A 14,973-nucleotide genomic window follows, 5' to 3' on the forward strand; every position below is an offset into this window, starting at 1 on the left:
ATAAGCCACCACTTAAAAATAAAATCTTGGTTCTCCTCCCTCTTTTCCACTCAGCTCTGCTGCTGCCTCTCACCCACACATGTTGCACAACTCCCCTCGTCCCTCTCCAGAGCTGCAGGACTGAGACACATGCTGCAGTCAGAGGGGTTCAGATATACAAAAGTCAAACCGTTAAAATGACTCCAAGTCATTCCTTTCAGGAGAACAGTGTGGCCTGTTTTTCCCTCAAATCTCAGGGCCCAAGTTAATCCTTTATGACACCTGGAAAGACACTTTTAGGTCACAAGGCAATTTTGGCACGCCTTATTCCATCTAATCTTTATAACCACTCTGTGATGAAATCTTCAAGTTGAAAAGGATCAAAGATTCCAACACATTCTATCGTTGCTATCATGTCGCTTAATGAACCTACTGGTGAGAATTTTTCCTGTAAACATAGTAACATGCCTTTATCTGAAAGATACATATTTTTTAAAACTCTATGTGTGGTATATATATGTGTATATGTCTATACATATACACATATATATATATATGTATAGACAAATACACATATATATACCAGCCAAAAAAGTTGAATTGCCATTGCCTACTATGCTCTAGATACTTGAAAGTTGTTTGACTACTTTAGAAGGTAAAGCAGGGCCATGTTTGTCTGGTTGAGTTTTATGATAGCATATGTGGAAATCCTTTGAAAATAGTAACAAAAAACAAAATATTAAATTTTATTTTTATATTTATTTATTTATTTGTTTGTTTATTTTGCTGTTCTTCAATTGCCTCATGCCTCCTGTTTTAAATGGATCCTCTGTGGCTATATACCAAGGCTGTTTGTTATGCTGTGCTGTGGGTATGCTATTCTCTGGGCTATCTGTAATGTACCTATTTTAATTTTGTGTTTACATCAAAAGAGCTGGAAGTTTCTCTATCCCTTAAGTCTATCATAAGAACACTCCAGAGTAGCTTTTAAGACGCATTACATAAAAGAATTTGGATTCCAGGGGTGCCTGGGTGGCTCAGTGGGTTAAAGCCTCTGCCTTCCGCTCAGGTCATGATCCCGGGGTCCTGGGATTGAGCCCCGTGTCGGGCTCTCTGCTCAGTGGGGAGCCTGTTTCCCCTTCTCTCTCTCTGCCTACTTGTGATCTCTGTCTGTCAAATAAACAAATAAAATCTTTAAAAAAAAATGAATTTAGTTTCCAGAGAAATATTTACTATTGTGCAATTTTTTTGCACAAAGAGATCATTTTCAGCTCATTGCTTTTTGGTGCTGACTAAATGATTTTTGCTTCCTTCAAGCATTGCTTCACGTTCTTCCACTTTCTTTTTGCAGAAACTCAGTTATTTTCTCAAAACCACGGCAAGCAAAAGACTGAACTCCTAACTCTCTCTTCCTCCCACCCCCGCTGTGCTGCCCTCCCACTGTCCTCATAAAGAAGGAAAAGAAAGAAGGCTAGACAGTGGTCCATAAAAGCCAAGAAGATACACAGCCAGCTCTGCTTCCATGAAAAAATATCTGAAAAATCTATAGGACCTGCCCAAATTGTGACTTGTAAAGAGTGCACACGTCTTTGTACTCTTACAGAATAATACATACTAAGATTTCTCAACTCTCAAAATAAATTCTCCCTTCTCTCCTACTGACTTTGATAAATAGTAATGCCTTCCAAAACATTTGAGTCATTGGTATGATTCATTCAAATTCAAATCATTTGGCAGAAAAAGATGACAGAAAAGAACAAGTTTCCATTTAAAAGGAAACTGGTTCAGCACTCACTCGGTTTTCTCTGGTTTTATAAAGCCAAATCAGGTTTAATGTCCCACTTTTGGCTTCTCAAGTTGGTTTCATGAAGTTTTTCTTTTATTCTTTGGTACAAACAAGTGTTGCACTTTTCTGTTAATCATTTAGGCAGATGTTACTTAATTTTTGTGTGTGAGTTGACTTTTCCTGAGTGATGTGAGGATGAGTCAGAATGTGCAGAAGAACAGCCACTTTTGTTGTTATTTTACCTTGTTATTTCAGGGCGAGAATAAGTGAGGAGGTGACAGATACTTTGAAGAGAGAAAAAACTGTATGCTGCATCTTATTTATTCATTTATTTGTCCAACTAGTAAGTATTAAACACCTCTCACTTGGCAATTACTACATTACAGGGGTGAAGGAGACAGGCCTGGTCTCTGCCCTCATGAAACACAGAGGTTGGCTAAGAAGATATTTATTAAATATACACTCACAAGTGCACAGAGTATATATATTAAATGTATACTTATTAAATATACTATCAAAAGTTCATGGGTCTTTATAAGGTAGTATAAAGTATTTGGGGTAAGTGTCAAGATCCAATCAGGAAAACAAAAACTACCTGAATTCTTTTTTTTTTTTTTTTTTTTAATTGAAATAGAGTCGACACACAATGTTTCATCAGGTTCGGGTGTATAATAGAGTGATTCAACAACTCTCTCTGTTACGCTATGCTCACCCCAAGTGTAGTAGCTACCATCAGTTACCATACGATAATACTATTATAACACCATGGATTATATTATAGAACTATATTATAATACCATGGACTATATTATAATACTGTGGACTATGCTGTGCATTTTAGCCCCTTGCCTTACTCATCCTATAACTGGAAGACTGTATCTCCCTCTCCTCTTCCCCTTTGCCCACCATCAGCTGGTTCTCTAGATTTATGAGTCTGTTTCTGCGTTTTCTTTGTTTATTCATTTGCTTGTTTTTTCTGGCAGGACTGGGTTTTTAAAAAACAGCAGGACTGGGTGCCTGGGTGGCTCAGTTGATTATGCAACTGCCTTCAGCCTATGTCATGATCCTGGAGTCCCAGGATGGAGACCCATATCAGGCTTCCAGCTCCACAGGGAGTCTGCTTCTCCCTCTGACCCTCTCCCTTCTCGTGCTCTCTCTTTCTCTCTCTCAAATAAATAAATAAATAAAATCTTAAAAAATACATAAATAAATACAAATAAAATAGCATGGCTTTATTGCAAGGGAATGGTTACACAGGAGATGAAAAACTGAGAAGCCCAAGAGGACAGCCAGGCCATCCAGAGGCTAGCAATGATGGCAAAACACCATTGCCTCCATCTCAGCCCAAGGGACAAAACACAGAGGCAGCACTATCCTAGCACAGGGGCCAGGTCACCCTTCTGGAGCTGGAACTCCATTAAGAAATGCAACTGCTGCCAGTCAAGGCGCTGCTATCAAGGAGACGGAGCCAGAGCACGTCTTCTGGCGTCTCTCACCCTTCAGTTTCTCTCTGCTGTCCCACACTGGCAATACGCCAACTGGCAGTGAAGTTCATTCTTTTGCAAAATAGACCCAGACCAAGAAAGGAATTTGAGGACCAGTTGGCTCAGGACCTGCACAGGGAATATAAAACAGGAATTAAGAATATTGAACCTAATGCTGGGAATATCAGTTTTGAATGCTCTACTCACTCCCTACCTCTATGTCAGCCTGGCTGTGTAATCACCCAGCCAGAAATGTTTGCGGGCCGTCTTTTTTTTTTTTTTTTTTTTTTTTAATCTTTTTATTTATTTGACAGAGAGAGAGAGAGAGAGAGAGAGAGAGAGATCACAAGTAGGCAGGCAGAGAGAGGAGGGGGGAGAGGCAGGCTCCCTGCTGAGCAGAGAGCCCGATGCAGGGCTCGATCTGTGGGTATTCTTAAAATAACCTTTCTTCTTTTTCCTCGGACATAAATCTGAGTAAAGAAAAAAATGAGGTAAAAGAAGCTCTAAAAATGTGTAAGAAACCAAAGAAGAAGAGATTTTTTAAAAAAATATTCAGTATATTCAATATGCAGTATAGATATAAAAGAGAAACATAACAATTATTGAAGCACCATAAAGAAAACAACCCACAAAATTTAGGTTCGAGTTATAACTTTTGCATTTAGAAGCTGTGAGGCCTTTGGCAATTTATTTAACCACCTAATCTCAGTTTCCGTATCGATAAAATGAAATCAGTGACACCTCTCTTAAGATTTGTTGTGAGGATTTCCATACAGTGGAGACTTAGAGGTGGCAAACTGACTGGGGTGGGGGAGTGAAGGCTTAAACTCAAGTTTCTGTGAAAAATAGCAATTTCCTACTTTGGTGCAATCACCAGTTAGAGTTCATGTATATTAACAACTTGGGTATATAGTAGGTGCTCAGTAAACAGTTACTTTTCTTTCTTTCTTTTTTTTTTTTAAGATTTAATTAATTTATTTATTTGACAGAGAGATCGCAGGCAGAGACAGAGGAGGAAGCAGGATCCCTGCTGAGCAGAGAGCCCAATGTGGGGCTTGATCGCAGGACCTTGGGATCATGACCTAAGCCAAAGGCAGAGGTTTTAACCCACTGATCACCCAGGCATCCCCAAAATTACTTTTTGTATGTTTGTAAATCATTAAGTAAAACTTTGTGTGTAGTTTGTTCACTGGGAGTTCAGGTAGATGTTGAAAGGAAAATCATTTGCTTTGTCATTCTAATCTTCATGTTCGTCTATTTACTGACAATTAAACTAAAAATTTAAGTAGGGGGAAAAAATCCCTCTTTATTTCTTTTTTCTCCACAGTAATAACATTTTGACTATCTGCTCCAGTTTGTCATGCTGTCCTCTTAGACAACTGCAATCATGTCTTTGTTCGCCATGGGATTCTCAGTGCCCAGGACAGGGATTCTTAGGACATAAAAGACCCTAAAATCATCTTGAAATACAGGCTTCACTTTAGTAATTGGTTGTTCAATGGGTAATTCTGAAGTAATTAACTTGTGGACAGCTACAGTTTAAAATTTAAAAATCATTCCCAACATACATTTGTAGAGGAAAGATTGAACCTACTGCTTCCGTATTGGAGCAAATGCTTTATGGAAACAGAATGTTCACTGCGTGAATTGTCAACTCTCAACTAAATTTCTCAGGTGAGAGTCTAATTCTACTCAATGGGAGCTTACTATACAATTTAAAAGGTTATCATTCCAGTAGGAAATCTTAAAATAATGGTTGAGACTGAAGAATAATTTCTTTTTGGTTGAATTTCTTCTGTGTGAGTCAGAAAGACCAAAGTTGTAATACTAAATAAAATATTACATCTGTGTTAAATACCAAAATAATTTTGATGGGCGACTTTGAAAAATTATGCCATCCTTTCCAGATCTTTACTGTAGTATCTTCAGGTTACAAAACATCTCATATCATCTCTTTTTATAACTTCATTCTATTTATTTATTTTTATTTATTTATTTTTTAAGATTTTATTTATTTATTTGACAGAGAGAGAAATCACAAGTAGGCAGAGAGGCAGGCAGAGGGAGGGGGAAGCAGGCTCCCCACTGAACAGAGAACCCAAAGACATGGGGCTCGATCCCAGGAACCTGAGATCATGACATGAGCTGAAGGCAGAGGCTTAACCCACTGAACCACCCAGGTGCCCCTATTTGCTTGTTTTTAAATATTTTATTCATTTTTATTTATTTGACAAAGAGAGAGAACAAGCAAGGGGAGTAGCATGCAGAGGGAGAGGGAGAAGCCGGCCTGTTACCCAGGTGCCCCGCTTTTTATAACTTTAATACTAGGTCAAGGATTTTCTTCCTCCTTTGAACCCTTGCCATTACACACATAAATGACTCATGAGAGAGCTTTCTTTGCCTTATAATTTCTCAAGCTCCATATTTCCAAAAAATTTTGTCTCCACTTCAGCCTGACTGCTCTGAATTTTCCACTTTGAAGATTAAATCTCAAGGCTCTACCTCTATCTAGATTCTTTGTGCCAGATCTGTTTCCTCCCATATTTCTTGCACTTAAGCTTTGCCATCAGATAACCTCTGATTTCCCCTCCCCTTCTGGAGTCTCAGTACATTAGGGTGTCTTTTGTCTTCCCTTACCTCTCTATTTAGCCTAATCCCATGCTCATTTCAGTTCTGCTCTTCTTTCTAGCATCTTTGAGCCCCCGGTCTCTTTAGCCTCACACTAACTCACAACAACCCATACATCGTGATTATTGTTCCACTCACACTCTTCGCTTCTGTTCCTTTTAATGTCTAATGGTACCACATGTCAAGATAGTGCTGACTGGATCTTTTAAAATTCTTGCAATTTTCATCTCAATTTCAGGAAACTTAGGTCCTTTTTGTGGACTCAATCATATTCACTGAAGAAATCTCAAAAAGTGTTTTTCTCTTCCCCCCCTCCCCCGCAGTCTCCCAGTCTCACAATGGTCTTATTCAGTCCCAGTGGAAACTTTGTCTCATTTGACTTCTGTGGCCTTTAACTAATATGCTGAGGCTATTAAATCCTGCAACACCTTTTCTCAATAGTGGTAAGCAGAATTCAAGGGTAATCAGAATTCAGGGTAGTAGCTGAGGAAAGAGAAGAGTACAGGTAAGTGGGTTTGAAAAACTCCCTTGTGTAGTAGGCACTGTTGATGCATTGTCCCTAATTTCCATGCATACCAGCATAATTTGCCACATTTCGTTTTTGCATCTTTGTCAAAGAGCTACCTTTAGGCTACCAGAATCCACTTTGCTGAAGCTGACATTAGGCCAAAATGGTCAGAAATTGATACCCGCAGAGACACTTACCAGTGACTCATTGGTGTGAGGATATATAGCTCTCCTCCTTCCTTGGAAGGGAGAATTCTTGTACATGACTTTTGCATTATTTTCCAGAGCTTCCCAGGGATTAGGCTCTACTTTCCCACTGTGGTAGCATCATTAATGACGCCTCCTTCTCGTCCCTCTTCACTTCATCTCATCTGTGTACCTGTAACTTTCAATAATCTGCTTGCATTGAGCCCTTAGATTACGGTCTGCTTCTGAGGGAGGCAAAAAAAAGGCACTGGAAAATTCTATCATGCAATTCCCTTGCACATACATGAGAATCAATGCTTTAGCAAGATCAAAGCCAGATTTCATAACTTCTTTACGTTTCCTGTCTTTCATCTCAAGACATGCTATTATACCTTTTCTTTTATTTTTATTTATTTATTTTTTTAAAGATTTTATTCATTTATTTGACAGAGAGAGATCACAAGTAGGCAGAGAAGCAGGCAGAGAGAGAGGAGGAAGCAGGCTCCCTGCTGAGCAGAGAGCCTGATGTGGGACTCGATCCCAGGACCCTGAGATCATGACCTGAGCCGAAGGCAGCGGCTTAACCCACTGAGCCACCCAGGCACCCTATACCTTTTCTTTTAATCAAAAGATATACAATGGCTTTTCCAATTAATCTTTCCTTCCATGTTTACTCAAGGGAAAGCTTAAAAAACAAAAAACAAAAACCAAAAAAACAAAAAAAAACCTCTCCACCCCTGTAGTTCTTTTCTATAATTTTAGAGCTACCCTACCTTGCATCAAAACTTCTAAAAGAGTAGTTTATAGCCTTTGCCTTCACTTCACCACTACCATTTGAGTTTTTGATCATTTTAGTTCTCTCTTCCCAATTTAATTAAAGTAACCAATTTTAAGAGTCCCATTTCTGGAATGGCAGCACTAGGAGTTTTATGGAATCATTCTACAGCCGAATAAGCATAATTGGTAATAATTATTCCAGAAAGCCACAACTATTTATTTATCTATATTTAAAGATTTTATCCATTTATTTGAGAGGAGGAGAGAGAGAGAAAGAACAGAAATCAGGGCACAGGCAGAAGAAGGCTCCTCACTAAGCAGGGAGCCCAATGAGGGGCTCCACCCTAGGACCCTGAGATGACCTGAGCTGAAGGCAGAGGCTTAACCCACTGAGGCACCCAGGTGCCCTAAAAAGCCACAACCATTTAATGTATATAGAAATTGGCATAAGGGCCTACAATAAATAAATATACATTTACTCAAGAAAATCTAAAACTCAGTAAGAATAATGAGAATCTGGAGCATTTGAATCACAGTCTGTTCCCATCCTTTAGATTCCAGGTGACTTCATGAGAAGTAAGAGTCTCCTGTCTGACCTAGCCCCTATTCATAGGATAGAGGCTCTAACATAAGTGTGTATGTTAGACTGAGACCCTGATTTCCTTTACACCAGCTCTTCTATAGGGTGAAAGTTCCATCAAGGGAGAGGAAGACAAGAGGGCCAGAAATGACTGCCTATACTCAGTACCTCTTCCTAAAGGAAGGGTACCATACATAGAAAAGTCTCTACCCCAGTTTCACAGCTCAGAGATTTTTTTTTCTTAGAAGAAAAAGGTAGATCTTTGAATAGAGAATTCTGTAGGTCTGCCAAAGGAAGTAACTTTATTTATAGATTTTTTTTTTAAAAGATTTTATTTATCCATTTGACAGAGAGAGAGATCACAAGTAGGCAGGGAGGCAGGCAGAGAGAGGAGGAAGCAGGCTCTCCATGGAGCAGAGAGCCCGATGTGGGGCTTGATCCGAGGACCCTGGGATCATGAACTGAGCTGAAGGCAGAGGCTTTAACCCACTGAGCCACCCAGGCGCCCAGGAAGTAACTTTATTTAAAAGATAGCACGAGAAAGCTCAAATCTAAAGGTGCTCTTGAAAACAATATAAGTGTGTAACCAAAAAAATGGTGAGGATGTGAGGAAAGGAGAACTCTCTTATACTGCTGATGGGAATGCAAATTGGTGCAGCAACTTTGGAAAACAGTATGTGGTTCCTCAAAAAAGTTAAAAATCCAACAATTGAATTACTAGGTATTTACCCAAAGGATACAAAAACATAGATTTGAAGCGGTACATGCACCCCAATGTTTATAGCAACATTATCAACAATAGCTAAACTATGAGAAGAGTCCAAATGTCCATCACTGATGAATTGGTAAAGAAGATGTGGTATACATACATACATGTGGTACACACACACACAGACACACACACACACACACACAATTACTCAGCCATCAAAAATAATGGAGTCTTGGGGTGCCTGGGTGGCTCAGTGGGTTAAAGCCTCTGCCTTCGACTCAGGTCATGATCTCAGGATCCTGGGATCGAGCCCCGCATCGGGCTCTCTGCTCAGTAGGGAGCCTGCTTCCCCCTACCCCCCTCTCTCTGCCTTTCTCTCTGCCTACTTGTGATCTCTGTCTGTCAAATAAATAAATAAAAGCTTAAAAAGAAAAAAGAATGGAGTCTTAACCATTTGCAATCATGTGGTTGGAGCTAGTGTATTATGCTAAGCAAAATAAGTCAATCAGAGAAGACAAATACCATGATTTCACTCATATGTGGAATTTAAGAAACAAAACAGATAGCCATATTGAGGGGGGAGAAAAAGAGAGAAAGAAGGAAACAAACCATAAGAGACTCTTAAAAATAGAGAACTGAGGGGTGATGGAGGGAAGTGGGTGGGGGATGGGCTGATGTGTGATGGATACCAAGGCAGGCACTTGTTATGACAAGCACTGGGTGTTGTATATAAGTGATGTATCACTAAATTCTAGTCCTAAAACCAATATTGTTCTGTATGTTAACTAACTAGAATATAAATAAAAATTTTTTTAAAAACCTGCAAGAACAAAAAGAATGAAGGAAAAATAGAGCCTCAGAATATGTATGACACATTAATCCCACCAACATACCTACAATGGAATAACCAGGTTAGAGGGGAGAGGAAGAAAAAAGTAAACAAATAAATAAAACCATAAAAAACTTATTCAAAGAAGTAATACCCAAATTTCCCATCTCTGATAAAAAAAATTAGTCAGCACATCCAAGAGGCTCAGCAAACTCCAAGTAGGAAAAACACAAAGGGTTATACAGAGAAACACCATCATCAAATGTTGAAGAACATTTTTATCTAAAGACATCTTTATCTAAAGAGGAAATCTGGAAGTAGCACAATGAAGCTGAAATATAAAGACAATGTCAAATAAACAAAAATTAAAAGATTTCACTGTTTGTAAAAACAAAACAAAACAAAAAACAAAAACAAAACCAAAAAAACTTCAGGCTGAAAGAAGTGACTTCAGACAGTAACTGGAAATCATATGACAAATAGCAAAGAAAAAGAGCACTGGTAAAACAATTATGTAATTGTAAGACATTCTATAAATGTATATTCTTTCTTCCCTTTCCTTTTTTTGATTTTAAAAGCATCTACATAAAACTACGTACATACAAGTGTATTGTTAGGTTTATAACATAGAGAAATGTAATGTATTTGCTAATAACAGCAAAGAGGAGATTGGTGGGAACAAAGTTTATTGAAGTAATGATATGACCCCACATGGACCCCATAACATCAATGTATGGGATAAATGAAGGGAACCATGAGTGATAAATAAGAAGGTTAATATAATAAGCACTATAAATATGTACTTGCTCTCTTTTCTTCTCTCAGCTTCTTTCAAAGTCATACAATTATATATATCAACACTTATAACAATGTACTATTGTGTTTGTAACATTTACAGATATAATATGTATAACAATAATGGCACCAAAAGGCAGAAAAAATAACTCTAAAAAAGTAACATTTCTGTATGTTACTGGAATTAAGTTAGTATAAATCTGAAGTAGACCTTGATATGTTAGAATGTATATGGCAAGACCTACAGCAGCCACTAAGAAAATAACCACAACGATGAAAAAAGGAAAAAAAATGTAACACTAGAAAGTATTCATTAACGGAAAGCTAAGAAGAAAAAATAAAGGAATAAAAATTATGTGAGAGAAAACAGAAAATAAAATGGCAGATTGTTATTTTGCAATAAACAACATTCAACTATATCCATAACATGAGATGTAAGTGAATTAAACAATCTGATACAAAGGCAGATTGTCACACTGGATGAAAAAAACAAGAACAAAGTGTTTGCTGCCTAGGGTAGACACATTTGGATTTATAGACACAAATAGGTTGAAGGTAAAATGATGGAAAAGATATATCACGTAAACAATAATTAGAAAGCTGAAATGCCTATACCAACATAAGACAAATTGGTCTTTTAAAAAATCTTACAAGAGATAGATAGAGAATTTTAAGAATGGTAATAGTGTCATCCTTAGGAAAATATAACACTCATAACCATATATTTACCTAAAATTAAAGCCACAAAATACATTAAGAAAAAATTAACAAAATTGTGAAAATAAATAAACTCAGAGAAATAGAAATTCAGCAGTAATAGTTGAAGATGTCATTACGTAACTTTTTCTTTTTTCCTCCCTAGCTTCATGGAGATATAATTGGCAAATAAATTTTATAAAGTATACAATGTGATACTTTAATATGCATCTATGTTGTGAAACGATGATCACAATGAAACTAATTACGTATCCATCATTTTACATAGCTATCTTTTGTGTGTGTAGTGAGAACACTTAAGATCTACTCTCTGCAAATTTCAAGTATACAACATAGTATTAACTATAGTCACTATGCTGTACATTAAATCTCCAGAATTTATTCCTCTTACATAGCTGAAATTTTGTATGTTGACCAGTTTCTCTCCCATTTTCCTCATCCACAAGACCCTGGTAACCATCTTTCTAGTCTGTCTTTATAAGTTTGGATTGTTTTTAGATTCCACATGTAAGTGATATACAACATTGATGTCTCTTTAACTTGTTTCACTTAGCATAATGCCCTCATGATCCATCCATCATGTTGCAAACAGCAGGATTTCCCTCTTTTTCATAGCTCAGTGAGATCCCATTGTATGTATGTATGTACATGCTATGTAGATGTGGTATGTGCATGAATTCTTTGTCCATTTATCCAATGATGAACATTTAGATTGTTTCAATATCTTTGTTAATGGGAATGATGCTGAAATGAACAAGCAGTGCAGATATCTCTTCAGGGTCCTATTTTCATTTCCTTTGGATATATACACAGAAGCGGATCACTGGATCGTATGATAGTTCTTTTTTGAAATTTGTAAGGAAACTTCCTACAGTTTTCCATGGCCGTGCCAGTTTACATTCCCACCAACAATGCACAAGATTAATTTAATTATATTTTTCCAGTTTTATTGAGAAATAATTGACATACATCACTGTATGTGTTCAAGGAGTATAATATGATGGTTTGATTTACATATATTTTGAAATGAAGTGAGTACTACAATAGGTTCAGCTAACATCCAGCTTCTCATACAGATAGAATAAAAAGAAGAAAAAAGAGGAAAAAAATTTCCTTGTGATGACATCTCTTAGGATTTACTTTCTTCTATATAACAGTGTTAGCTGTAATCATCATGTTGGACATTAGATCCCTAGTATCCACGTACCTTATAACTTAAGTTTGTACCTCTTTTTAGAAGATTTTATTCGAGAGAGACGGAGACAGAGATAGAGCCTGAGAAGCTGGGAGGAGGCGGAGGGAGAGCCGGAAGCATACTCCCTGCTGAGCAGGGAGCCTGACGCAGGGCTCTATCCCAGGACCCTGAGATCATGACCTAAGCCAAAGCAGACGCTTAATTGACTGAACCACCCAGGTGCTCCAAGATTTTATTTTTTTAAAGTAATCTCTCCACTCAATGTGGGGCTCAAACTCACAAGCCTAAGGTCAAGAGTTGTGTGCTCTACTGACAGAGCCAGCCAGGCAAGCTGGAAGTTTGTACCTTTTTTTTTTTTTTTTTTTTTTTTTTTTTTTTTCACCCCAGGCTTATTTTATTTTATTTTATTTTATTTTATTTTATTTTTTTTTTTTTTTTTTTTTTTTTTATTTTTTATAAACATATATTTTTTATATACATATATTTTTATCCCCAGGTCTGTGAATCACCAGGTTTACACACTTCACAGCACTCACCAAATCACATACCCTCCCCAATGTCCATAATCCCACCCCCTTCTCCCCAACCCCCTCCCCCCGGCAACCCTCAGTTTGTTTTGTGAGATTAAGAGTCACTTATGGTTTGTCTCCCTCCCAATCCCATCTTGTTTCATTTATTCTTCTACCCACTTAAGCCTCCATGTTGCATCACCACTTCCTCATATCAGGGAGATCATATGATAGTTGTCTTTCTCTGCTTGACTTATTTCGCTAAGCATGATACGCTCTAGTTCCATCCATGTTGTTGCAAATGGCAAGATTTCATTTATTTTGATGGCTGCATAGTATTCCATTGTGTATATATACCACATCTTCTTGATCCATTCATCTGTTGATGGACATCTAGGTTCTTTCCATAGTTTGGCTATTGTGGACATTGCTGCTATAAACATTCGGGTGCATGTGTCCCTTTGGATCACTACATTTGTATCTTTAGGGTAAATACCCAATAGTGCAATTGCTGGGTCATAGGGCAGTTCTATTTTCAACATTTTGAGGAACCTCCATGCTGTTTTCCAGAGTGGCTGCACCAGCTTGCATTCCCACCAACAGTGTAGGAGGGTTCCCCTTTCTCCGCATCCTCGCCAGCATCTGTCATTTCCTGACTTGTTGATTTTAGCCATTCTGACTGGTGTGAGGTGATATCTCATTGTGGTTTTGATTTGTATTTCCCTGATGCCAAGTGATATGGAGCACTTTTTCATGTGTCTGTTGGCCATCTGGATGTCTTCTTTGCAGAAATGTCTGTTCATGTCTTCTGCCCATTTCTTGATTGGATTATTTGTTCTTTGGGTGTTGAGTTTGCTAAGTTCTTTATAGATTCTGGACACTAGTCCTTTATCTGATATGTCGTTTGCAAATATCTTCTCCCATTCTGTCAGTTGTCTTTTGATTTTGTTAACTGTTTCCTTTGCTGTGCAAAAGCTTTTGATCTTGATGAAATCCCAGTAGTTCATTTTTTCCCTTGCTTCCCTTGCCTTTTGCGTTGTTCCTAGGAAGATGTTGCTGCGGCAGAGGTCGAAGAGGTTGCTGCCCGTGTTCTCCTCAAGGATTTTGATGGATTCCTTTCGTACATTGAGGTCCTTCATCCATTTTGAGTCTATTTTTGTGTGTGGTGTAAGGAAATGGTCCAATTTCATTTTTCTGCATGTGGCTGTCCAATTTTCCCAGCACCATTTATTGAAAAGGCTGTCTTTTTTCCATTGGACATTCTTTCCTGCTTTGTCGAAGATTAGTTGACCATAGAGTTGAGGGTCTATTTCTGGGCTCTCTATTCTGTTCCATTGATCTATGTGTCTGTTTTTGTGCCAGTACCATGCTGTCTTGATGATGACAGCTTTGTAATAGAGCTTGAAGTCCGGAATTGTGATGCCACCAACGTTGGCTTTCTTTTTCAATATCCCTTTGGCTATTCGAGGTCTTTTCTGGTTCCATATAAATTTTAGAATTATTTGTTCCATTTCTTTGAAAAAGATGGATGGTACTTTGATAGGAATTGCATTAAATGTGTAGATTGCTTTAGGTAGCATAGACATTTTCACAATATTTATTCTTCCAATCCAGGAGCATGGAACATTTTTCCATTTCTTTGTGTCTTCCTCAATTTCTTTCATGAGTACTTTATAGTTTTCTGAGTATAGATTCTGTGTCTCTTTGGTTAGGTTTATTCCTAGGTATCTTATGGTTTTGGATGCAATTGTAAATGGGATTGACTCCTTAATATCTCTTTCTTCTGTCTTGCTGTTGGTGTAGAGAAATGCAACTGATTTCTGTGCATTGATTTTATATCCTGACACTTTACTGAATTCCTGTATAAGTTCTAGCAGTTTTGGAGTGGAGTCTTTTGGGTTTTCCACATATAGTATCATATCATCTGCGAAGAGTGATAATTTGACTTCTTCTTTGCCGATTTGGATGCCTTTAATTTCCTTTTGTTGTCTGATTGCTGAGGCTAGGACCTCTAGTACGATGTTGAATAGCAGTGGTGATAATGGACATCCCTGTCGTGTTCCTGACCTTAGCGGAAAAGCTTTCAGTTTTTCTCCATTGAGAATGATATTTGCGGTGGGTTTTTCATAGATGGCTTTGATGATATTGAGGTATGTGCCCTCTATCCCTACACTTTGAAGAGTTTTGATCAGGAAGGGATGTTGTACTTTGTCAAATGCTTTTTCAGCATCTATTGAGAGTATCATATGGTTCTTGTTCTTACTTTTATTGATGTGTTGTATCACATTG

General features: G+C 37.8%; 1 long non-coding RNA gene across 1 annotated transcript; it reads right to left on the reverse strand.

The window, feature by feature from the left end:
• Nucleotides 1-2,976: 2,976 nt before the first annotated feature.
• Nucleotides 2,977-3,524, reverse strand: LOC131833823 (uncharacterized). Its single transcript, XR_009354653.1, has 2 exons — nucleotides 3,464-3,524; nucleotides 2,977-3,378 (listed from the first exon to the last, which is right to left on the reverse strand). It is a non-coding gene; the product is annotated as an uncharacterized LOC131833823 (long non-coding RNA).
• Nucleotides 3,525-14,973: the final 11,449 nt, after the last annotated feature.

The sequence above is a fragment of the Mustela lutreola genome, chromosome 6 (assembly GCF_030435805.1).
Source record: "Mustela lutreola isolate mMusLut2 chromosome 6, mMusLut2.pri, whole genome shotgun sequence".
Lineage (NCBI taxonomy): Eukaryota > Metazoa > Chordata > Mammalia > Carnivora > Mustelidae > Mustela > Mustela lutreola.